Consider the following 26,377-nt stretch of genomic DNA (forward strand, 5'->3'; position numbering starts at 1 on the left):
GGGCAGTCAGCAATTTCTGGTGATACACCAGGTAGTCTAGTCCTCACAATGGAGCAACAAGTCACAGTTCTCATATTATAGTCTAGCCCCCTAGGGCCTCCCAACAGATGCTGAGCCACACTTGTGCCTTTGGTCTTCAGTGGAACCTATCCTTACACTAACCCTGGCCATTTAGCAGCTTGATGACTTTGAACCAGCCACTGATCTCGGCCTGAATGAACATCTTAACTTTCCCTGATTCTTCTGAAGCAATTTAATAACAATGACAGCAATAGTGTATCGTTTTCTCCTTGCATATAGGATTCTCAAATACCTGGTTATTCAATCTTTGCAAATAGATTGGCATTGCAGGAGGCTGATAAATGCTAACTATAAAGCTATTCTTGAAGAATAGCTTTATATGAAGCTATTCATGAAAACAATCTTCTCTTTTGAACAACTTCTCAGAGCCCTGGATCTCCTTTCATTCTCTTCACTGGCTTCCTAGGCCTTGGTAGTGAAAAGAAAGAATTATAGCTCAAATTAAAAAAATCTACTTAGAGCTATCTGTTAGATGACACAATGTCCTAAGCTATTATAGCTCCAATATGGACCAATCCTATTTCCATGGTTTTTGCGATGCATAACACAGGGACTTAGCAAACTGTCTTTAGCTTTATAGCTTTATAACCTTTGTACAGAAAATAAAGAGAAACAAAACTAATACAAGAGTAATGATAGGTTAAGGAAACTTATGAAACCAGGTGTTGTATCTAGTACCTGTAATCCTAGATTCTCAGGAGACTGAGATCACGGTTCAAAGCCAGCTCAGGCAGAAAAGTCCATGAGATTTTTTTCCAGTTATAGTCAGCAAAACACTGGAAATGGATGTGTGGCTTAAATGGTAGAGCATCGCCCTTGAGTAGAAAAGTCAAGGTCAAGCTCCAGTACTTGCACACACAGATACACATACAAGGAAACTTATGGAAATGTGTCCCAAAGATTCACAGCATTTTCCCAAAAGGACCAATGTGGTGACCAGAGCTTTTATTCTTCTCTACAGGACAGAGTACCCTTTGGCAACAGAAATTCAGCCAAGTGATCTAAACATCCATAAATGTGTAAAATCTATTTCAGGGAATGTTCAGTAAGTTTAGTCACCCCAAGTTTTATATGCCCTGTATTATAAACTAAAAGTTTCCAACTTATGGGCCAAGTGCCCTTGAAGGATGAAGAATGTAGAGTTATTGCAAAAGGTTTCAAATTTTAATGTGCATTAAGTGTCATCTCTCTCCTGGAAGGAAAAAAAAAAGGAACAGTGATTTGTATACACGGCCCCACTTTATTTTCAAGTGCATTATATATTGTTATAAATAAAATGTATTCTATATAAAAATCATTACTGAATTTATAATAGCTGTTTGCCATTAAGCATTTCCCCACAAAATAAGAATTAAAAGCACTAATAATAACAAAGTTTTATTGTGGAGGAATTGGCAAGGGGCGTGTTTTGCAAAATGGATGGCATAAAAATTATTTTAAAAAAAGACAATGCCAACCCTTACAAGAGTTTTGGGGTCACTTTCCTAAGTCAGAACCCAGGGAATCAATGAGTAACTTCCCAGTATAACTCTTGGGGAATGTGCATGCTACAGGGTGACCTTGAGAAAGATGCTCCAGCTCCTGAAGATGAAGCTATTCAGGTCTCTCTGCCAGCCTAATCCACCGCACAGCCCTGGCATGAGATGCAAGGAGAGCTAATCTTTCCTTCTTCCCATCTGGGGGAGGGGGCCTCAAAGAGGGAGAGTGGTAGCAGCTGCCAACCCTGAGCCAACAGGAGGGGGAACAGGAAAGGGCAAAAGTGGCACCACAGAGGCCGACGTGAGCATCTCTCCTCTGTTCCTCCCTGGTCCCTTTCCATCAGCCCTTAGATGACAAGGCACCAGCAGAAAGTACGTCTGGAAAGCCCAGGGCCAGGAAAACACAGCGGTGCTGAGCAAGGTGACTAACCTCATCAAGCCATCACAAATTAAATACTGTCTGTGCAAGAGAGTTCATCCCAGCTTGCTCTGGGAACAGGAAGCCTGGATTTTTCTGTATTCTGGACAGAAAAGAGGCTGCATGCTAGCCAATCCACAGAGGTGAGAAAGAGATGGATGAACCACAGCACAGCGGGTTTTTGTATTAGGTGGAGAAGTAATTGTCAACAGAACACACTGGTCACTGGGGCAGGTCACTGGTAAACTGACCGAAGGTTCCTTTCTTCCCCCACGGAGTGGCAACTGGCCAAGTTGAGTCACTAGCCAGCCGCTAAATCCCACTGTGCTTTTGTGCTATTAATACAATGCTCTCCTCCATAGGGGGCAGGAGACTTCATTAAGTGTGGTTTGTGAAGTATTCTGAGGTTTCCTGGTGAAGGCTGAGCTCTGAGTGCAAACTATTATTATTAATTAATTATTGTCAACAGAATTATTTACTCTCTGTGTTCAGGTCTGGGAGGTCTTGTTTACTGTTCAAAACAATGTTTGGTCTGTATTCTTTTCCACCCTCTCCTCCTACCCACAGCTGTAGCTTGTGAACTCTTGTCAATCTTTCTCCTCTCCCTCTTCTTATTCCTTTTCTGAGGTTCCCACCTGGAGAGCAAAGTATTTAGCCTCCTTTTTTCCATCCCAGACAGAAACAAGCTTTCATACAGAGAAGAGAAATCCTTATGAATGCGCAGGTAAGCTGGCTGGAAGGCAGAAGAAGGGTCTGAAACAAAAAGAGTTTGTAGCCTTGCAAGAAATAGGAAACACAAAGGAGGGAAAAATGGGCAATTAATCCTCAGCAGAATAGAGAGCTGAAATATGGAAGTCGTTCTGCTAGGATGGTTTCTGCTGATGCACGATCATGACCTCTAAAGAGCAATGATACAGGCAATCAGGAGGCATCGGAATTCTCAGAGCTAGTGAACCTATTGACAGGACCCTGGAGCCCTCTTTCATACCACCTCCCCATTTAAAAAAGAAAGAAAGAAAGAAAAAGGGAAAGCCAGCTCCACTTTAATTTCTGTCTTCAATTAGTTAGGATAACAATTGTATAGAATTTCAGGGATGAAGTGCGCCTCAGAGATTATAAAGAGGAGACGGCAGGCATTAGGGGAAACAAAGCTACCCCATGGAACAATGCATGTCTTCCCATCTTGGCTGCCACCTGGTGCTCGCCAAGCTGGCATGCGAATCAAGGGCATTGTGGATGCAAGACAAGAGAATCCCCAGTGAACTGTAGCTTTTTATGAATAAATTGTACTTGCCAAAATTGGTTGGTTGTTTGTGGACATTGATTTATTTTCTCTGATTCTTTCTGATTGTTGGATTTTGGATGGTGCTCACTGATGTGAAAAAGCCATCTAGTACTGCTGATCAAGCCAGAGATAACAGCAGAGGTCAAAGTGGGAAGGAAAGAAAAGGAGACGTGACATATAATAGTGAAATTTTATGTGTGTGTGTGTGTATTTCCATACCATTTACCTTGCTCCATAATTGTGGAATTGCTAAGTCATTGATTTGTGCTTATTCCTCCTTCTGGAGTTAATGACAAATTACAGATCAACAGAGAATTCCGTGTTACTCCTTTTCCTTTTCTTGACTCTGTTCATGTGTATGTTCTCATGCACAAATATGTGCCTGTGTGAGGGAGAGAGAGAGGAAGAGAGACAGGGAGAGAGAAAAGCTTTCTTTCCAACAATAGCAAATATCACTGGAAAAGAGAGCATTTTCTTGCACTGCTGTGAGTGTGCACACTTAATACCTTCAAGGTCATATGGAGGGCAACATTCAGGACCTGCAAAGTGAGCCAGAAACTCTGATTTCCCTCAGCCTCAGCACTGTGGTCCACCAGACTACTAGCGCCAAGCTTGCATCTGGCGGAGAGTCTAAAAAAAGAGGGCTGAACTCAGTTTAACTTCCAGGTGGAGTAGTCAAGGCCTGGAGGAGGAGATCTGGGAGGAGAAGCAGAGCTGAGAAGGTGATGAGATCCTGCCGATCGACTCTGACGTTCCCACCTTTGGAGCACAACTCTTGGAACATTACACCTAAAATAGGTCAACAGGGATTTGGGATAAAGTGGGATAAGCTTTAGTTAATTATCCAATGAGCAGAATGTCTGCTTGTAAATCCTGAGTTGGATTTAATCACAGAAGCTGGGGATATCTTCCAACATCCAAATCCATTTGAAAATTGACCGGAGGTTCACTCTTTCCAAAGAGATAGCTTGTTCAATAATTGAGTTTCAAATGTAGCAATTGCACAGAGACAGGAACCAACGAGGCCTTAGCCCAGTGTTGGGTCCTGGTGTCATTTTAGGTAGCAACTCAGCAGACAAAACTAAAAGAGCAAGTGCTGGCTCTAATAATTTTCCCACATCGTCTCTGTCAGACTGCGACTCCTTGACAGAACAAACCTCAAATTCAATACAACAGAGACACCAGAAGAGGCAAGAAACATCTACAATCAATTGCTGGGGAGACATTAATAATAGAAAAGCTGAGAATGGGGAAGAAGAGATATTTTAAAGTCTCACTTCAAGACACACTTTATATTTGAGTTTTCTTTAATCTCCAATAGTCTTGCACAAATAAAGTAGGGAATTAGCTCACCTCCTCAGGTACATAACTGCTTAAAAAAAAGGCTAACTCTAAGCCGTGTGCCAGTGGCTCACACCTGTAATCCTTGCTACTCAGGAGGCTGAGATCTCAAAATCATGTTCAAAGCCACTCTGGGCAGGGAAGTCAAAATGAGACTCTTATTCCCAATCAAACACCAAAAATCCAGAAGAAGAGCTTTTGGCTCAAATGGTAGAGTGCTAGACTTGTGCACCAAAGCTCAGGAATAATGCCCAGGCCCTGGGTTCAAGTCCCAGGAATGGCACACAGACACACACAGACACACACAGACACACACAGACACATTCACACACACACACACACACACACACACACACACACGACTTAACTTTTGCTTTAGGTCAATAGCAAATTGATGAATTTCATGAACAATTTGGGAACCTCCAGAGGAAAGTATTTGCATTAACTTCTACTATCATAATGAAGCAGAGCAATCTAGAAGAGAACTTCCTACACACTTTCCCAAAACATTGTTTATCCAAGTGATGTATGAATCTAACCCATCCACTCACAAAGGCATTGACCAGAGTTGATCTAGTGCTGAAACCTTACCCCCAAGTCCCATACTGATCTGATTTTTTTTTTTTTTTGGGTCCGGTCGTGGGGCCTGAACTCAGGGCCTGGGTGCTGTCCCTCAGCTCTTCAGCTCAAGGCTAGCACTCTACCACTTGAGCCATAGCACCACTTCCGGCTTTTTTCTTTTTGCTTATGTGGTGCTGAGGAATTGAACCCAGGGACTCAGGCATGCAAGGCAAGTGCTCTACCACTGAGCCACCTTCCCAGCCCTGATCTGATTTTATATTTGAAATATGGTGGGTTTTTTTTCATTTATCTATTTCCTATATTCCACTTAATATAATTGCAGAAGGCAAAAACTATAACCATTTAAGTATGTTTGTTCAAAAATCTCAAAAGGTGTGACGTATTGCCCCAAAGAGGCAGTATTTGCCTCTCTATGCAATTATATGCTTATGTAGCAGATGTTTAATAAATGACTTGATTAGCAAGCATTTATTCTACACCCAATATGCACAAGGTATTTGTTTAAGTGTTTGCAAAGATTCAGGAGTCCTTACCCTCAGGAAGCATTCACAGATAAGGAATAAGCATAAGCAAATGGCATATAAATAAGCATAACAGGAGGAAGAATCAAATGGGTGCTCTATGTGTAGTTCCAATAACATCCAGTGAGAATGTAGAGTACGAAAGGATTAACTGGTATCACAGGTGGAGGACTTCCAAGAAAGGGTGTCATATGAGCCGGATTTTTAAAGCTAGAGCTTTGGCAAAATACAGCAGAGAAGAATTTTCAGGCTCCTTGATGACTAAAGAATGAAGGGGATGCGATGGCTAAGTCAAACTTTCTGGTGCTGGCTGTGTCAAGCAATCTAGTGTTGACTAGAGTTCCTAGACAGATCTGGTGAGACTCAAATCCAACCTTTCCCTGGAGCATCATGTGACTGACCTAGTTCTAGAATTAATGAATTTTTCACCACCCATGAATCAGAGAAATAAGATCACTTGAAAAAAAAAATCACATCATTACTTTAGGGCAGACTAGACAAAGTATTCATTGAGTCTCAACTCAACTCCCAGGTGCCATGTCGAGGGAGATCCTGCGCTTCCCAAACGTTATTCCCACCCCAGCCTCATCCCCCACTCCACCTCCCCCACAGGGCCCGAGACAGGACTCAGTCACAGACACAGCGCTTCCTGCCAGACTTTCAAAGTAAGAATTTCACTTCTAAGGTGAGAACGGATATGAGAAATTTCTGCCTAAAGAGTGATTTTCCTCCCCCCTCCCCCAGGGCTGTCATGAGCACGGCACACAAGGGCTGATAATGGAAGTGCCATCACCACTGCGACTACATTGCCACGGGAGTGTGTCACTGTCCCCAGTGCAAGTGCTATAAAAACAAGGAGCGTTTAAATGATGCTTGGAAGGGCATGGAGTCACTTTTCCTAGATCATCACCCTTCCTAATCTGTTCCCTTTCCAGCTAAAAAAGACACACGAGTTCTGTGAACAAAAAGCTAGTGTAAGAATAAGAAGTTTTGTAAGTTGCAGCAAAATCGATTGTGATGGCTGCTGGTTCCTGACTGCAGGCCACTGTCACAGGGAAGGTGTGATTACCTTGGGGCTCTTGGAGAGTTCACCAGAGTTCAATTTCCTCCTGACCAGTCCTTCAGCCTCTAAGCCCAGCCCAGGTATTGTCCCAGAGCATACTTTCTTAACATTCCACTAGTGTTTAGAACCACTGGGTCAGCAGGACTAAGCTTTCCTAATGGCTCACCCAACAGAAAGTATCCCTCATTGCAAAGAAGCTGGACCCAAGATTCACACAAAAGGAGGTTCTTTCTCCACCAATCACATAAACAACTTTATTGATCTGCAAGATTGTACAGAGCATCATCAAATTGGTGAAAATGTCTCAAGCCACTAGAGGAAAAATGTGAATTCACATGGGACATCCGGCAGATGAAATTCAGTACAAAATAAAAATAAAGGTACATATATGTGTGCATATATACACACACCCTTGTGTGTTATCTGTGTATGTATTTATGTACACATACTCTCCATTGTATTATGTGTGTGCATGAATGTTAGTATGTACATATGTGTGTATATATTTAATTCAAAATTATAAACAAGTCTACATTGTATATGACTGTGCCTAAACACATGCTCTTTTGATGTACTAGTTACTAGTTTCCATCTTTCCCTCATGTAAATAGGGACAATTTAACTATTTCTTGGATGACTTTCCACTACCAGTTGCAATTTTCTTCAAGTAACTTACCAAATTAAAGAGCAGCAATCCCCTCCTGACACATTTAGCTGGATAACATTTATCTAGGTATCTTTGATACCCCAGGGGAAATAATTCATTCATTTGGTAAACTCTATATGGTGAACAACTCCTTAACCTTAGGTTATATAGTTTATATAGTATAAGCTCTGAGAAATCCTGCAGAAAGAAAATCTGGACTTTGCCCAACAATCTCCTCTATATTCTTTGCCAAACAGTAATTGTTTGAAATTATTTTCTAAACAAATATTGAATAATTTGAATTATTAACTAAATTTAATTTGAATCGCATTCCAAACATTACAACTATTTATAGGGACACATGTGGAAATACTTCTGTAATGTTAGCATGTTCACTACAGAAATCATAGCTCAAGGCTAGGAGCTGACATTGCTGGGAAAGCCTCCAGTACCAGGAGGGGCTGTACATGCCTTCCCAGGCTTTTTATTTCTATGCAGAAGAGCTAGAAAAACGCATCCAACCTCCATCTTTCCCCATCACTAGATCTACAATCCTTTACACCTCTAGAGAAAATCTGGTGCAGTAATGATTGGGGGGATGTTAAGTCTGATTGTGGGAGTAGTTTTAACAAGTGCTCTTGGCAATAAGTCTAAAAAGCTGCAATTGCCAAAGAGCTTCCTCTCCAAATAGATGAAAATTTTGAATGTTCATCTCTTACCTCAGTACCCTTCAAATGGTTCCAAACTTCAGAGAGTAAAAAAGGATGGCTATTGAATCCCTAAATTTAACTGACAGCAAAATTTCTTCTTTTTCTTCCTAAATCAGTAACATTGACACTTCCAACAAGGAGCTTACTTCACAAGGGTACCATTTGTCATGGCTCTTTTCCCTAACTATAAAATGACATGAGGATCAATATGGTAAGTAGGATACATGGAAAAGTATCTTAAGGCAATATTGATGACAAAAAAAGAACAGTTCAATGGTCTGTCAGGCTATGTTAAAGTCCATCGCGAAGTTTCAAATATACCGATGAGATGCAGAATAAGGTCCCACCAATGTTTTTGCTATGACGTGAAGATGATGATCCTATTTCCTTCTTAGAGCAGATCTGGAGGAAGAGGATAAAAACCAAAGCTCCCACAAGATGCTGGGCGTATGGAAGGTGGTGATGTAAGAAATGAGAGCGGTGAGGTAGGGAGGTCAGTGTACTCAATCGAGATAGCTGGATTCAGGCAAGCACAGTCCAATGACCTTTTCTGATCATACGTAGATGATTGTGAAATTATAAGAATATAAGAATTATAAAAATACAGATGGGCCTGGTGCTGGTGGCTCACGCCAATAATCCTAGCTACTCAGGAGGCTGAAGTCTGAGGATCGCAGTTCAAAGCCAGGACAGGAAAGTCTGTGAGATTCAGCTCCAATAAACCACCAGAAAACAGGAAGAAGCACTGTGGCTCAAGTGGTAGAGCACTTGCCTTGAGCTGAAGAGCTGAGAGATAGTGCCCAGGCCCAGAGTTCAAGCCCCACAACTGACACAAAAAAAAAAAAGAAAAAAAGAAAAGAATGTAGATGGCCCTTGGCTGAGGATGGGATTACCACCTCAAAAGAGCCTTTGGAAATTGAAAATATCATAAATTGAAAATTCACCTCCTATGGCCAACTCATGAAATATAACTATTTCATGTAGCCTACCTAAGACATAGCTTATAATTGAGCAGTGACAGTGTTGTGACACTTTGTGACAGTGTTGACTGTCTCGTGTAATTTATTAAGTAAGTGTATAGAAATGCTGCAAACATGGTGTGCTACCAAGTGCCAGTGGTTTACTCTTGTGATTGCATTGATGGCTGTGTGGTACCCAGAATCTCAAGAGAAGATCATCTCACATATTAAGAACCTAGGAACGATCACTATTAATAATATGAAACATAATTTTTCCTGAATGAGTGTTGCTTTCACAGAATCATAAAATTCAAAACCATAATTTTGGAACCACCTGAAGTATCTAAGCCAAGCTCTCCTATTTTAATGAGTATAAATGAAGAATATACATATGTAGAAAATAATAAGTTATACCAGAGGTATGAGCACTAAGACTTGATGAAAAGCTGAAGAAAGCTCAGCACTGATGACTCACACCTGTAATCCTAGCTACTCAGGAGGCTGAGATCTGAGGATAATAGTTGGAAGCCTGCCCAGGCAAGAAAGTCTGTAAGATTCTTATCTCCAACTAGCCACCAGAAAACCGGAAGTGGCACTATGGTTCAAAGTGGGAGAATGCTATCATTATGCAAAAAAAAGCTCAAGGACAGTACACAGGGCATGAGTACAAGAAAACAGGTAAGAGAGTGTGAACTATGGTGGACCAGGAGCCCTGGCTGCAAATTCCAGTTCCATTGCATTGGGTTTCTATTATATCAGGCAAGAAATTTTTCTCTAAGTCTTGTTTTATTCTTCTTCAATTAAGGAAATACATCTTGTATGATTGTTCTGTGGAACTAAGAAAGAATGCAACCCATTTAATAGGCAGGGCATCCAATGCTTTTAATAGTACTAATAGTAGTTGCATGATTAGCAGCTACTGCAACAGCGTAAGTATTTCTTAACTAGACACTTAGGTTACATAGATTACGGGTTGTGGTTCATCAGGATCATCTTCATATTCAAAGGGATGATCAGACAGATTATTCCAATCCATATAAGAAGAGAACAGTGCTCAAGGAATATAAGCCATATAGCCAAGGTCATTGTTAATTGGCGAAGGAGATGGTGTGAACCACATCTCTGTGACTGGTAAGAACCCAGCTTTTCACACAGTCCTCATTATCTCCACTCAGTGAAATTCATTTTCACCTCAAAATGCAACAACCCAGAACCCTGGGAGACTTCTCACATCATAGAACACATTCTCATGGGGCCATTTTGGTGGGTGAAACACGCTCATTTTCTTGTATATAGACTTGAACATTCATGAATCTGCTTTGAAGTTGAAATTCTTTTTGTACTTAGCTTTTGCCTAGTCACCTCATTTCTTACTAACATCTGGTGAGACCAGATGAGTGCTTAATATGTTTTGTTCTGCTTCTCTGAGACATTCTTTACTCTCACCAACAATTTGGGTTGTTTTCCTTATTAATCAAAATTTTACTTCATACCAGGCACTGATGGCTCATGCCTGCAATCCTAGCAACCCAGAAGACTGCGATCTAAGGATTGCAATTCAAAGCCAGCCCAGACTTGAAAGTCCATGAGATTTTTATGTCCAATTGAACCCCAAAAAGCTAGAAGTGGATCTGTGGCTCAAATGGTAGAGTGATAGACTTGAGTACAGTCAGGAACAGCACCTAAGCCTGGAGTTCAAGCCCTAGGACTGGCAAAAAATAAAATAAAATAAAACATCTGTGTGTGTGTGTGTGTGTGTGTGTGTGTGTGTGTGTGTGTGTGTGTGTGTGTGTGTGTGTTACTTCCCTGGCTCCTAGTCAGACAATGGTTTGCTTTTAAAGGTTCACTGTCTGGGTTTGAAGAATAGCCATATCTTCTTTTAATAGCCTTTCAGAATGGTGATGTTCTTGTCCCACAAGGAGGATTTCATAGTTAACATGCAACAAATTATATTCCTTTGAGTGAAAAACTTGTCAGCCTGAACCTAAGCAAAATAAGGCCTAGCAGTTCAAGCTCCTAAAATATTACTTTCTATTTATTCATACTTCCAGCATGAGAAAATTGCTTTATGTTCATAGAGTGACTCCCAACTGGGGACAATTTTATCCCCAAGAGGACATTTTACAATGTCTAGACATATTTTTGGTTGTCACAGTGGGGTTGCTACTGGTATCTAGTAGGATAAGGTCAGATATGCTGTTTCAAATCCTATAAGGCATAGAACCCGCTCTCCTTTCCTGAACAGAATTATCTGGCCCAAAATATCAATAGGTTGAGAAAACTCTGCATTAATATGATATTCTAGAAACCATGGGTATTTGCAAAGCAGTTTAAAATTTACAGAAGGCTTTGGACTATGTTCTTTCATTTGATCTTATGACATTTCTCTGAAGTCAGAAGAACAGATTTCACAATATCCATTTAATTGATGAAGAACAGGCTAGGATGGTAGCAACTTATCTGGGGAAGAAGGGAAGAAAATAGATGCAATGCATTCACCCGAACTCCTGTGTCCCAGGTACCACCTCCAGCATAGATCAATGAATTGCTATAATCATGCTTCTCTACCTGCTCTGTTATGTAACTAACTCTTTCCAGAAATGTTTATGTGGTTGCAAACTCTTTCAGTAGCCTATGAAAAAAACAGAGACCAAGTGTTTGTTTCCTTCTCAATAATATGATAGGAACCTAATAATTTGAAGTTTGTGAGGCACATCTTACATAAATAAAAATGTTACCCTTTGTGACTTCAATCAATGAATTCAGCCTTACCAGCAAACACTCACAATTTGCCAGTTGCCTCTCTTCCCTCCATAGCACTCATGACTGGCAGATGTAAGAAAAGAGGATGATCCATTATCAGATAGTTTTTTTATTTATTTTTAATTCCCACCTGCAAGAAGATCATAGGTTTTCAAGAAAGGCCCAGTAGGTGGTCTTTGTATGCACAGCCCACTGCCTGGGTTTTGGTTTCTTTTAGTCAGTTAGTATATATAGTACCTGCATGTGTGTGTGTGTGCATGTGTGTGTGTGTGTGTGTGTGTGTGTGTGTGTGTGTGTGTGTTAGAGAGCGAGAGCGAGAGAGATTCTCAAGAAAATCATAACGCTTTTCTACTTTGCTACAGGAACATGGATTCTTGCAACATTTTTGAGTTCACATGGAAAATCGGAGAACTAATGCAGACTCATTGTTCCTAATGTGATTTGAAGATTATCCACCACATCCCACTACAAACATAGAAGAAAGACCCACTCCTTCCTCGAAGAAGAGATGGATCCAAAGAAGAACCATAACCAATCAATGCAAGAGCTGGTGGAGTGTTTCTTCCTAGAGTACACTGGAGTAAAGCTCTAGAGAGGGCTGCCTGGATGTCATATACAGGCCTAGCTTGTCCCTTCTACAACTCTGCCTGAGTTAATGTTAGCTCAATAAATCCCTAGACTACCACAGCATGCAGTACTGCTTTTGTACAGGAATCAACTTCAAAGCTTCTTGCTCCAAGATTCTACTAAACATGGCTAGTGACCCAGCAGCCAATTGCCCAGAACCCTGGACAGGCCCTGAAGTGCATAAGGCCTCTCTGCAGAGATGTTGCCCATAGGGTTCCCCAAGAGGAAGGTGGCAGTAGCCGTGACCATCACAGGGAAAGGGAAGTACTGCTGTCAAGAGATATCATTTTCTGTCTGCACCATCTGCTCTGGGCCCTCATTCTGAATTCGTAATGAATGTCATATGCAACAATTACATCTGCAAAGGGAGAAATGTAGGCTCTGTGTGTGTGTGTGTGTGTGTGTGTGTGTGTGTGTGTGTTAGGTACAAGTGAATACCTTTTGCATCCGCAAGCATGTAGTTGGAGCTTCTTTTCTGTTTGTTTGTTTTGCTTTTCCCTTAATGCTCAAGAAATTATTAGTCACTGGTCTAAGCTCTACCATTTAGCTTAGAGTGATTGAAAGTGAGATGCTGGAGTTCCTTAGCCAAGAATAGGAAATAAAAACAAAATAAAATGGCATCTAGGCTGCTAACAAAGAATTACAATGGAGTCAGAATACAGTACGTTATTATGCCGGAGAGCATTTGAGCCTTAGAGTTTGACAGCCAGGGCTTGAACCTTTGCCCAAATCCTTCCTACCTCTGGCACTCTGGCTGTTGCTTCAGGTTTCATTGTCCTTCCCCACCCTCCACCCCCAGAGAAATTCTGAGTCACAAGGAGCAAGAGGATGCACTGATTAGAGATCAGCATGATACCAGGCACACAGACAAAGCAGAATCACCTTGGAACTTGCCACCAGCTCTCAGTTTTCCTACATGTAAAGTGGAAGGAGGGTTAATGTTATACACATAAGTAAGTAGAAATGCATCTAGCTGTTATGTTTCAAGAGGCTAGCATCCACAAATGTTGGAGTCAGAGCTTGAAATCTGGACAGATGTTTTAAAGTGTTTGTGGATGTATAAATGTATATGCATGTGTATATAGTCAAAAATACAGATAGAAAATAGAAAGGGTGATAGATAATTACAGATACAGAATAAATGAGGAGCTGTTAGGTAGATTGAAATAGGTATTACATAGATAGATGGATGGATGGATAGATAGATAGATAGACAGACAGACACACACAGAGATGTTTTGCATACAAGAAAAATGTGGGAACAGCAGTTTCCATTTTAATGACAATTACTTCTGACTGTGCTTAGAAAAATATAAGAGGGAGCGTATTTAGAAAAACAAACAAAAGCAAACCTGAATGGGGGCTGCATGAAAGCAAGTGTCCTGGAGAGTCTAGGGTTCGATGCATGGGTGGATATAACTGAAGGGGTCTCTGCCTGCTCCCCGTAGCTTCCCAGCGGGCACCATGGGAAAGCATCTTTGTATGCTCATAGCTACTGTGTTCATTTGCATATGCAGAAGCTGGCTTAGACCGCTAAGCAAAGAAATGTAAAATGTAGGAATAAAAATTCAGCATATCACATCTCTCACAGGTAACTGGAGGATGGCTTGCTAATTTGTAACAGCACAAGTGAATCCCCTCCTTCTGGTTGGCACCGTGGGAGCTGCGGGAGGGTGGGTGCCACTGAAAAACTGACCACAAGGCCCATGTCGACTCACAAGGGTTCAGGATGTGCTGGTCCAGTAAAAGTATCCATGGAAGCTGTGGCCTTGACTAATCCCATCTGAACACTACTGAACAGGGAGATGTTTACCCCCTGGAAGCAGGTAGAAAAAGACCCATGACACATGCCTGTACCACATGGGGTAGATTTAATGAGCTTACTGCTTCAGTCAGTTTCTTTTTGCCCCTATAAGCAAAGAAAACAGCTTAGAACCACCTGGAGAATGGTAATTGCTAGTTCTCCATCCAGGAGCAGATCAGCCACTGCAGTAATAGATTTTTTTTTCCCAAAAAGAGGATGCTGTATACAGTCAGCAACGCTGAGGCAGTGCAAGCTCAGAAGCACCTGTCAGCAGATGATCAAGGAACAGTGTTGGAGTTCAAGCAACCCCTGATGGTGGTGTCTATGTGCCACAGTGTAGCTTTGGGGAGGTGAATGCTATCTAGTGTGATTAAAAAAATATATAGAGTCAGGGATGGCATTATGCCAACAATTGTTATGGCCTTAGTGTCTGTGAATCTTTCTGCTTGCCTCTTTTCCCCCAAAGACCTGACCCATGGGGACACAAAGAAATCACTAACAAACTACAAACAGAATGTTTTCCTTAACAGTCTAAGTGGTTACCAGTAGAGGGCTGTGAGTAAACACGATTGCAGAAATCACAGCTATGGTTGCTGATGAGATCACCATGAGACCCATTGCCTCCAACCTTCTAGGAGTCCCTTGTTAGGGTGTGACTTCCTAAGAGAAGAAATGAAAGCATTCCCTTGTTTTTTGATGCTCAGAAAAAGCCTGAAGTCACAGGAAAAGATGCTGGAGGCCTAACCACTGTACTTTCTAGATCTGTGACTCTACTTACTAGCAAATTGAACCTAGTTGGCCTCCTTTCTCTGGAAGGCAAAAAAGTAGGGACAAAAATGGGACGTGCATTCTCCAATATTTTTTTTTGGTTATTGGGAGAGACAGCAAATGTCCTCTACTTTCTAGAAAAAGCAAATCAAGGACCTGATCACCTAACCAGCCAGCCGTGAAGGAAATGGTATTTAATTGGAGTTTCTTCCTTCCAAAGTTTCCTCCTAAGCACAGGGCAGTCTTGGCTGCTTACAGATACATTTCCAGTTCCTGACTTCCTCTATTAGGTAGATCCCTCACTTCCTACTATGGGTTCTCTCTGTACAGCCAAGAAAAGGTGTGCCTAGAGAAAGAGACCACAGCCAGTCCAGGGCTTTCAGGAAACTCTGCTATACAAGATTAGATCTGCTTTTTTAGGAATCATCTTGTAGGTTAATTTTTAGGGAAAACAAAACCAAAACACTTCCTCATATGCTCAAAATCCCACACCATCCTTTTTTTATTATTTATTTTTCGACTGCAACTTGAATAATAGTACATCAGCTATAAAGATCTTCCAGTTCAATCATCCTCTCCCTTCTGACAGTTAGAGAAACAAGTACTCAGAAGTAGAATTTTATTGACAAGTTAAAGTTAGTAGCAGAGCCGGACAGGGATGCTGGCTTTCTAAGCCCTGTGGAGCATTTTTACTGTCTTGCTGATGAATCAATCTTTCTCTCTCCTTCTCCCTTCCCCTCCCTGCTCCCTCTCCTCCTTTCTCTCTCCCATCACCATTGCCACTCTCACTTTTTTTCACTACCTTTTTGTCTATAATGTTTCCGTTTTGAAGGATGACATTGTACTTACTAAGTGGTGTTATTCCATTCTCTGTCCTTAGCCCCTGCTTCCCTGTTTTCAGAACCTCTTCCCTAAACACAGGAAGATGGTAAACTCTGAGTAGGTTGGTTGGGGAATGAGACATGAGCTCTTGCTGTATTTCCTCAAATCATGTTTGTAAATTATAGTTGAGGTGCATTAGCACCAACCCTGGTTTGGATGCTTTCTTGACTGGTCTCTGTGCCCCCTGCCTCTTCTCCCTGTCTGGGTTCTATCTCCTCCCATTCCCAGCTTTTTGTCCTTTGATAATCCTTACTTGAATCTGAGTACCTGAGTACCTTACAACTAAGGGCTCTCAAACATAAATCTACCCTATTATGACTATTTTAAACTTATGTTTTTCTTTCTAGTGAAATAAAAAATAACTAACAGAAGTGTACTCTGGGTCATTGAGATGGTCACCTTTACAAGAAAACACCACCGGGGGTGTTTATTGCAGGGCCATGTTTATGTTTACAAGAGTGACAGTGTCAAGTTCTACTCCTTTAATGGCTAAAAGCTAATGAGAAAAGAATAAAGAATGACCAAATACATGAATGATGCTTTCCTTCAAAGTGAAGGTGAAATAACTTCAGTATTCGGTATTCAATCTTGATTCATAATCAAGATTCCCAGTGATTTGAAGATGGAGATGGGACAGACGAACTGAGTCACATCACTCTGCACATGGCAGTAGAAACACTGAGTAGGCCACACAAGAGCCATCAGCAGCCCCTGCACAACTACCATTCGATGTAGGCCAATAACCCATGGCAACACACAAACAAACGTGTGCTGTTCATTGTATTCTCTTGTTTATTTCAGCTTTCTGTCTTCTTAGTAATACATGTCATTTGACATTATGCTTTCACTGTAACTACAAGGATGGCATTCCTTAATAATCTTGAACATATTATAATACAAATATTTCATTAATATTGAAGGTATACAAGTATTATCAGTCAGAATGGCCACAACAGAGAGACAGTACATGTACAAGAAGTTATTTGAATAGAACACAGTTAAAAGGTATTTAAGAGGCGAGCAGGGCTCAAGAAATTAAGTAGATAAGGAATGGAGGAGCTAACAAAAGTTAACAGCACATAGTGTTCTGGGCCTAAAAAAGAGAAGAAAATGAGAAATAGAGATCCAGAGTGGCTGGAAAGGGGGTTACTTGGGTGGAGCCATTACCTCAAAAAGCAGAATCACTTCCAGAATACCACACAGAGGCAGGGAAGGAGGATGGTGATATATTTCATTTCTATCACAGTACCTGAATACTATACCACAATGTGCCTCTCTTTCACATGAAGCTCCAGTTCCAAAGGCCAAGGTGCACATCCTTTTTTGTTATTGTTCTTTTTGTTCTTTTTATTATTATGGAGTTGTACAAAGGCAGTTATAATTCTGTAAGTTGTGTTATGAATACCATGCTTCTTGGGCATTATCAAGCCTTCCTTCAATTCCCCCCATTTTCCCCTTCCCATTGCTACACCTAGTTACATAGTGGTTTTTTATTTACATAGTGTACATTGAATGCAATGACCGCATTTATTCACCCTACTTCCCTCTGCTCCAGTGCCCCTCCTTTGCTCCCTCGCCACCCCAAAACATGTTTCCATTTCCTGAGACTCCTTTTGATAAATTATCCTTTAGTTATTCAAAGGAATTATGACTTTTGATTCCTCCCCTATATACTAGTCAGTTTGTGTGTAAATGCATACAGCCCTGTACATTTTACCATGCCTAGCTGTATTTTAAATCTACCTTCCACATATGAGAGAAAACAAGCCTGGCTTGCTTCACTTAACATTGTTTTCTAAAGTGAAAATGAAAATGACATAATATCATTCTTTTTCATGGATGAGTAAAATTTCATTGTGTGTATATTCCTAATCTTCTTGATTCATTCATCTGTTGTAGGGCATGAGGGCTGTTCCCATAACTTGGCTATCTATTATGGATAGTGCAGCAATGAACATGGGTGTGCAAGTGTCTTTACCATAATACTGACTTGTAATGTTCTGGATAGATGCCCAGAAATATAATGGCTGGATCATAGGGTAGTTCTATCTTAATCATATTCTTATTCACACCAATGAAAAGAGGCTGGTGTATAACAGAAGTCAATACAAGGAAGGAAAGAAGGAAGGAGGAAAGGAAGGAAGGAAGGAAGGAAGGAAGGAAGGAAGGAAGGAAGGAAGGAAGGAAGGAAGGAAGGAAAGAAGGGAGGGAGGGAGGGAGGGATGGAGAGAAGAATGGAGAAGGAAGGAAGAGAGGGGAGAAGTTAGGGAGGAAGAAAGGGGAAGGAAGGGAGTAGGAAGGAAAGGAGGGAGAAAGCATAGAAGTTTTGTCATTACAGAAGCCTATACAATTTATTGGTTCTCTTTCAAGACCTGGAAACAATTGAAAGAAATCAATGCCTTCCTAAAATCTAGTCAGATCAATTCACCCATTATTGACTTGATCTATAAGGACATTCACCACTACAAGAGTTTCCTAACAGCAATCTTAAATGAGACTAAAACAAAACTTAAAAACGAAGAGTATTACAAAAGGCCCTTAAATTCTTTCTTGAATTTGGCCTTTCCATGAGTGTACCAACATGCACAATATGCTTCGGATGTATTTCCACCAAAAAGTCTTAAATAAACACTATGCCTCGGCCAAATGATAGGAAAGGACTTGCACCCTGGGCTAACTTTGTGGTGAAACAACTTTACAAATACTAATTTTTAAAAGACTCAACACATTACCTCTCGAACCATTTGTATTGACAAAGTAGGAAAGGCACAAATTTATATAACTTGAATTTCAGACATGTATACTTTACAGGAGAGGCAGCAAGTTTAACAGTAACTCTCTGGATAGATGGTCTCCCACAGCTGTTTTATGTAATGCTGTAAATGACAAAAGGCAGAGAATAAACCATCTGAGCAAAGAGGGAAAAGCTGAGGATCTGCCAGAAATGGAAATTTCTCCCACCCAAAGACGTGAGGTTGAGACTTTTCAAATCTTCTCCAATATTTTGTATATCACCTTTAAACTGCTATACATAAAATCCTAATGACATAGGGTAAGATCTTGTGGAACCAGTGCTTTAAATTTTTACCATGTCTCATTATTTTTTTCTTCCATCTGCTGTAGCATCTTATCACTGACACCTGCAGCTTGAGATAGTCAAATGTTTCTTTCCATACTTCTGCGTCTTACTACATATTATATTTGGGGTGTTTTTTTTTGTTGGCTTGACTATACTAGAGTAGAGCTGTTCCTTTCGAGTTTTGCCACAATTTTAATTCATCAAATTCACTTTGAATTTTCTCTTCCTTCCTTTGCAACCAGGGAGATGTTAAGATTACATTTTGTATTTTCTCACTGTCTACTTGAGACCTGTAATGACTAGATGATCATCCAGAACTTTTCTCTGAACTCTTTTTAAAAAGTGCTTCTGGTCTTCTTACAAGTTGACAATACATACATTCTTGGAATGGTGATGTAAAGGATTTTTCTTCCAACACTCAGGATCATACCTTCTAAACCTGTGGTGGAAATATTATATTTGACATAATTTTTAAAAATCAATAGTCTCTTTGTAAGAGATCTAACATTTTTATTTACTCATCAAGGAGTCATAATGGGAATCTGTATTTGTCTAGAAGCCCCACTTCTCAATGTGGTCCAGAGGCAAGCAGCAACAGCATCATCTATAAGCATCTTCGAAATACAGAATTCCAAGCCCCACCCATCTGAAAATCTAATGAAATTAATAAGATCTGGGTGATTTATAAGACAATTACATTTGAGAACTACAACTCTAGGTGAGTTTGTATTTGTTTGGTTTTATTTTTTGTTTCAGTCCTGGGGCTTGAACTCAGGCCCTGGGTGCTGTCCCTGAGCTTCTGTAAGCTCAAGGCTAGTGCTCTACCTCTTATGACACAATTCTACTTCCAGCTTTTTGGTGTTTAGTTGGTGATAAGAGTCTCATGGACTTTGCTGTCCAGTCTGAGGTCGAGCCATGATCCTTAGATCTCCTGTATAGCTAGGATTACAGGCATGGGCCGCTGGCACCTGGCCTACATCATTTTTTTAAAAATAAAGTATCTTGTGCTTTCCTGAGAGATTGTAAATTGATAGGTAATGATTTGCCTTATGAATTCTCAAAGTGCAATTTCCAAGGTAATCATTTTTTTTCAAGGATTATTTTTCATCACATTTGCCCTCTCTAAGTCTTCAACTAATTTTCTGGTTCCATAGGTCTTTCTCTACAGAAATGTTTAGATGTTCTGCATGATCAACTCAACACATTTCAAATGTTACTCCCCGTTCTTAGAAGAATACTTTAAATAGTTTGACAAGTTAAAGAAAGAAAGATGATTACTTCAGCACAGATGTAAAGTGCAAAATTCTTTAGCTGATTGAGAAGAGCATGCACATCCACAGTCACACGCACGATAATCTGATCCAGAAGACCTGCTCTGTGACTTTGTGAGCAATCGGTTCTCTTCTCTGGACTCCCAGAAGTTCACTGAGCATTGTCAAAAGTGCATTTCTGTAGTGTAAACGGGGTTGTGATCCTGAATGTTACTGATCACATGATCTGTGATTCATTGCTTAATCTCCCTAAGCTTTTTCTGATTGACCACTTATACATAGTACTTAACTCATATGAACTTTCAACAAATTAAGTAACACTTGGGAAAGCACGCTTTTGATCCTATGGTGCACCCAATTATTCCTGTTAAAAATAAACCAAATGTCAGGTTAGCAATGTAGCTCAGTGGTAGAGCACTTGTCTAGTGTTCACAAGGCCTTGAGTTCAATCTTCAGGACCACTTGAGGAAACTCAGCCAATATTAATCAGTTATCATGAAGGTCTCTGGAAATGGAAAACCTTCACCTCATTCAATAACTTTATCCCTAGGATCTGGCATATATAAGGGGTTTATTAGCTATGAGTAGAATTCACAGCTAATTAATTGGGTGGGTAGATAAATAAATGGGATTGCTGACTTGTAAAGTGAGTGAACTGAACTAAATACCAAATTTTCTCCTAATTTTGAAATTTTTACCTATGTGTGTATGTGTGTGTGTGTGTGTGTGTGTGTGTGTGTGTGTGTGTGTGTGTGTGTGTGTACATGGTACTATAACTTCTTGGGTTCCAGTTAGTAGTGATTTCCAGAGATGTTTCCATTTTCAAAGAAAGAATATAAGCATATCAAGAAGAAAAAAGATGACACCAAAAGGCCTAGGATGACGTTAACTAAGCGTTCTAGGGGAAGCCATGGAACACAGTACAATAGAACCTGAAAACACATTCAGCCAGTCATTCTGCTTGCCAATGTCATCCATTGTTGCTTTCAGCAAACCAGGGATCCAGAAAATAGGTAAGCGCTAATGACCCCAAGGAAAAAGCAGCCTATCTATTTTCATACGCACACCTAGTAGAAATTACACCTTCCTGACAACTTGATTTAGATGAAATGTCATGGGAAAAAGAATGTGCTCAATTTTTCAAGAGAGGACGAAATCCAGTAAGGAACCCTGTCACATCTTGGAGTGGGAGTTGAGATTTTTCTTGCTATGAAGCTGTTTGTGCTTTCTGTATAATAACAGCCCGTTGAGTTTTATTTGTATAAAAACAGTTTTCTTCCCAAGATCAATCATTTACAATCATCATCCATGCCTAATCCTGCGCAAAACGGGAGTTTGGAAAATATTTCTTAAGTGGAATGATTTCATCTCACCCTCAGACTACAAAGTCTGGGAAGAAGATGTAACAGTTTTAAATGTTTTGCTTTTGCAGAGCAAGGATTAAAGAAGACTCTGCTACACTTAGTAAATAGTAGTAGGTTTTGAAACCTACTGACTGTGTCCCCAAGTCAGGGAGCTCACCATTATACAACACTGCCTTCTAGAAGCTATAGAAGCTGGACTGAGACATATGACCATTTATGCTATTAATATGTATTAAGTACAACCAAGCACTAAATATATAAAGATAAAAATCAAGCTGGTGCTGATGGCTCAGTCCTGTAATCTTATAGCTGCTTAGGAGGTTGAAATCTGATGTTTACAGTTTGAAGCCAGGCCAGGCAGGAAAGTCTATGAGACTCTTAACTCCGCTGAACTACTCCTTCCCCTCTTCAAAAAAAATGCTGAAAATAGGGCTGTGACTCAAGTGGTAGAGTGGTAGCCTTGAGCAAAAAGAAGGCCAGGGATGGCCCAGACTCTGAATTCAAGCTCCAGGACCAGCATAAAATAAGCCATAACAACAAAAATGAACCACTTTGAAAAGTAGATTGGAGGTTCCTCAAAAGACTCCACATAGAGCTCTCCTATGACCCAGCAATCCCACTTTTGGGTATTTACCCAAATGGTTAACAAGACCATACTAAAGCTACCAGCACAGCTATGTTTATTGCAGCATTATTTACCATAGCTAAGATATGGAACCAATCCAGATGCCCCTCAGTAGGTGAATGGATCAAGAAAATGTGACATAAATACACAATGGAATTCTATGCCTCCATCAGAAAGAATGACATTGCCCCATTTGTTAGGAAATGGAAAGACTTAGAAAAAATTATATTAAGTGAAGTAAGCTAGCCCTCAAGGAACATAGATCCTATATTTTCCCTTATTTACAATAACTAGTATATGTCTGAAACAAGCAGAAACAGTCAGATAAGTTGATGTTAGGCAAAATAAACCCCAAGACAAGGACTCAAATGTTTTTTTTTCTTTCTTGCAATTGTTTCTAACATATTTATAAGATATTTCTTTGTTGCTTTCTATGTCCCTCCCTCATGGTATAACCCCTGTTTTCACTGTATTTGATGTTGGTATAATTTGTGGAGGGGAAGGGAAAAAACAAATTTGTTTAAACAGGGATACAGGTGGACCCATTACAACAATGAGATGTACAAGGCATTATGTCGAAAAAGGGGGAACGAGGTGGGGTGGGAGATGGGAAGGGATGGGAAGGGGAAACAAAGGAGGAGGCAACAATGCTTGATAAGAAATGTACTCATTACCTTGACTATGTAATTGTAACCTCTCTGTATGGTATTTTCACAATTAAAAAGAAAGAAATATAGCTGCTACCCTCAACTAAAGTTGTAATTAAGTTATGTGTCATCAGGCAGATTTCCATGTGAATCAGTCCTCTACCAATGTCTGCTTAAAATCCTTGGGAAAGTCAGTTTTATCATCTCCCACAATTAGTTTTTAAGGAAAGATGTGAATGAAATGAACTTCGAATAGAAAAACATATAAGGTAGAGGCTGCTCCTAAAACAGGAGCTCCCTAAACTCTTCTCACGATCACTTTCCAGACTAAAAATGAAAGGCAAGCCTCCTGATTTTCTTTGGAAAATAAAGTCCTATGAAAAGCAAACACAATAGGAAGGGGAAAGCAAAGAGTGAGTGGATGCCTGATTGAAGTATGACTCTACATCTCATCAAAAGAGGCTGGATGGCGTCTTCTCAGTAGGCTCACAGACACCTGAGTAGGTACCGAACAGAACTCTGTCTTCTCCTTTCCCGTGGAGTTTTTAACACGGGCCAGCCATGGTTTATTCACATCTAAAGCCTGTAGGGCTGGGTCTCCCAGACACCACAGAGCAAAATGGACCAATGCCAAGGATCTATGGCTCCCAAGTACCTGAACAGAATGCCAATGACCTTTGACAAGAATATGTTTGTCTAAAATGACCCCTTGACTCTGTCCCTTTATCCCTTCCTCTTTAAAAACCTTATCCTCAATCCACTCTGAATTACTTGGTTTTCTTCCAGTTTACTGAATTTCTGAGGCTTGGATCATGCATGCTCTTTTCTTCTCAGTGGAACTTCCCGCCCCCCCCCTTTGCTACATCAAGTCCTATTTACACAATAAAACCCAAACTAAACATTCCTGTTGCCTCAAACTTTTTTTGCCAGATGAAATTAAGCCTTTCCTGCTTTGGTTTCTCATTTTGCAGCCTATTTCTTGCTACGTTCTTGGTTTCTATCTTGTGTTCATGTCATTTCTGTGTGAATGTTTGCTTCCTGTTTATACCAGAGCTTTCTTGACAGAGAAAACCCTACTAAACTCATTTTTATATCCCAATGCAACCCAGTTTAGGAAATAGCAAAGAAGGCTAAACACATACTTGTGAAATTAATGGTAAGGATAAAGCCAGGATGACGATGGTGAGGAGGATGATGATGATGCTATTGATGATGATGATGATGATGATGATGATGATGATGATGATGATGATGATCTAGCATGTATTAACTATATGCCAGAAACCAACCATTTATTGTCTTAAATCCACTCAGTAAAAACTTTTCAATAGCTAAAGTTATTGCCCTAGATTAATACATTAAAATACTGAAATTCAGAGATGCTATACCCCCAGAAGGCTTCACCCAAAGTCATCTCTTTGGGTAAGATGCCTTGTCCCAAGTAAAAATAGCCAGGAACAGGAAGAACAAGGATTTCAACCACATTACATTTTTTCTGATACCTGGCTCACTGTCTTTCTTGCCCTCCTAAGTCTCATAATTCTAGGAAAGTACTCCCATAAATTTTAGAATTACACAGCCTCTGAAGAAAACTTTCAGACTCCTTTATTTCCTTTCTCCTTTGTCCTCTTTGTTTCTCCTTTCTCTTTCAAAAATGAGGCTTTTAACAACCACTTAATGAAAGGACATTTGTGGTTAATTCAGACCAGAACAGGCCTGAGAGGAACAGCTCCTGCTGAGCGGACACACATCTTTGATGTAGACCCAGGGCTGGCTGAGAGGTAAATGCTTTCAACTTCCCCTTAAAAGAAGGCATTCCCACCTGATTCTATTTAAAGCCCTGTAGATATTCACAAAAAGCAGACAGCTTGGGGGCAGCACTGTATCCCTAGAAGTTGTGGGAGAGAATTCCCAAGTTTCCATCTCAGCCCCCAGAAGTCAAGTTAATAAGGCAAGTATCATTGCAGAAGGTAGACACCCAGATTTTCTCTCTTCCCTAGTCTAGGGTAAACATGATCCCTTATGGTCACTGGCCAAATGGTGGCTCCAACTAGCTGAAGGTAGAATCATTGGGAAAACGGAAGAAAAATAACAACAAAAATTAGTCTAAAAACAAGCAGCAGTGAGGTGATGGGAAGTGAGAAGGCAGGTGATGAGGTCCTGGTTTCTCTGTGCTCTCTCCAACTCATCTTCCCCATCTGGAAGGATCTTCAGGAGTTCAAAGTGTGGTGAACCAGTGTGGGTTGCATTTTCCTTGAAGCTTTCAATATAGAGATCAAGAGCAAGAATCCCAATCATTCCTTAACTTTCTTATCTTACTATCACCTACCATCTCACTATTCACCATGTTCACTGTAATCCTGGGTACCATTTTCCATTGTATTCTGAGTTTCTTCTTTATGTGCTCCATCTACACCCAGCACATGGCCTTCACACTGTGCGGGTAGTCAAGAAACATTTATGGGGAGGGGATTTGGCAAAGATGTCTTCGTCTTTGTATCCTTGGCATACGGTGCCTGATCAATAAATGCTGATGGGAATGAAATGAGGAGCACCTGGCCAAAGAAGGGGTCTTTCGAAGCTCAATGACTCAATTGCTTGATTTCAGAGAGCTGTTGTGCATTGGCAAGAAGGTAGCCATTTCCAAATTTGAAACATAAATTCCATTTAATTAGTGGCATGAACTAGATGGCCACAGCTGCTGTTTCTTGCTGTGGCCAAGGACCTGCGGGAAAATGGCAGCAATGAATGCAGACGGAACCAAATGGGCAGGGAGTAAAGCACACACGGGCAACTGAAGACGTCTCTCTGCTCTGCTGATCCTGGCCCCATGAAAGAGATGGCAGACTTGCGAGGACCAGGATCCTCTGGTACATTAGTCTTCACTCCTTTTTTTTTTCAGGAGAGTCTCGGGTGTCCAGTACATTTCAATTATATTTTTTCTTTATTCTCCAAGGGAGAGATGAATATGTAAGTCAAATCTGTGAAGCAATATGCATTTCCAATGTAACCATACAATTTGGAATCAAAAGATGGAGATTAATATTTGACTCCTTCTACAAACTCCAGCAAATCAAATGACATGGAAAATAAAATTATAACCAGATACCATTATTTGCCTGTTTGGTTGGCACATATCAAAACATTTGACAATACAGATTGTGGGGCAAAGTTGTACACTGAACTATCTGTGAAAGAGAATTTGATGACATCTACCAAAATTAAAGAGGCTTCTCCTTTAACCAAAGAACTCATCCCTGGATATTTTTTTCACAAATATTTCCTCCCATGAGGGAAACCAAGGTTACACGTGATGAAATTTAAACTCTGGTGGTCAGCGTCCAGAATCTATGTCGCTAACTAATGTGGCATGCTGACCCTTAGCAGCCACTTAATAGCTGGCATGGTTCTCTATTGAAATGGCTGAATTGTTGAATTGTCCTTGGCTGAAACTGGATTTGTT

The sequence above is a fragment of the Dipodomys spectabilis genome, unplaced genomic scaffold, assembly GCF_019054845.1.
Source record: "Dipodomys spectabilis isolate Male_0828 unplaced genomic scaffold, ASM1905484v1 ptg000023l, whole genome shotgun sequence".
NCBI lineage: Eukaryota > Metazoa > Chordata > Mammalia > Rodentia > Heteromyidae > Dipodomys > Dipodomys spectabilis.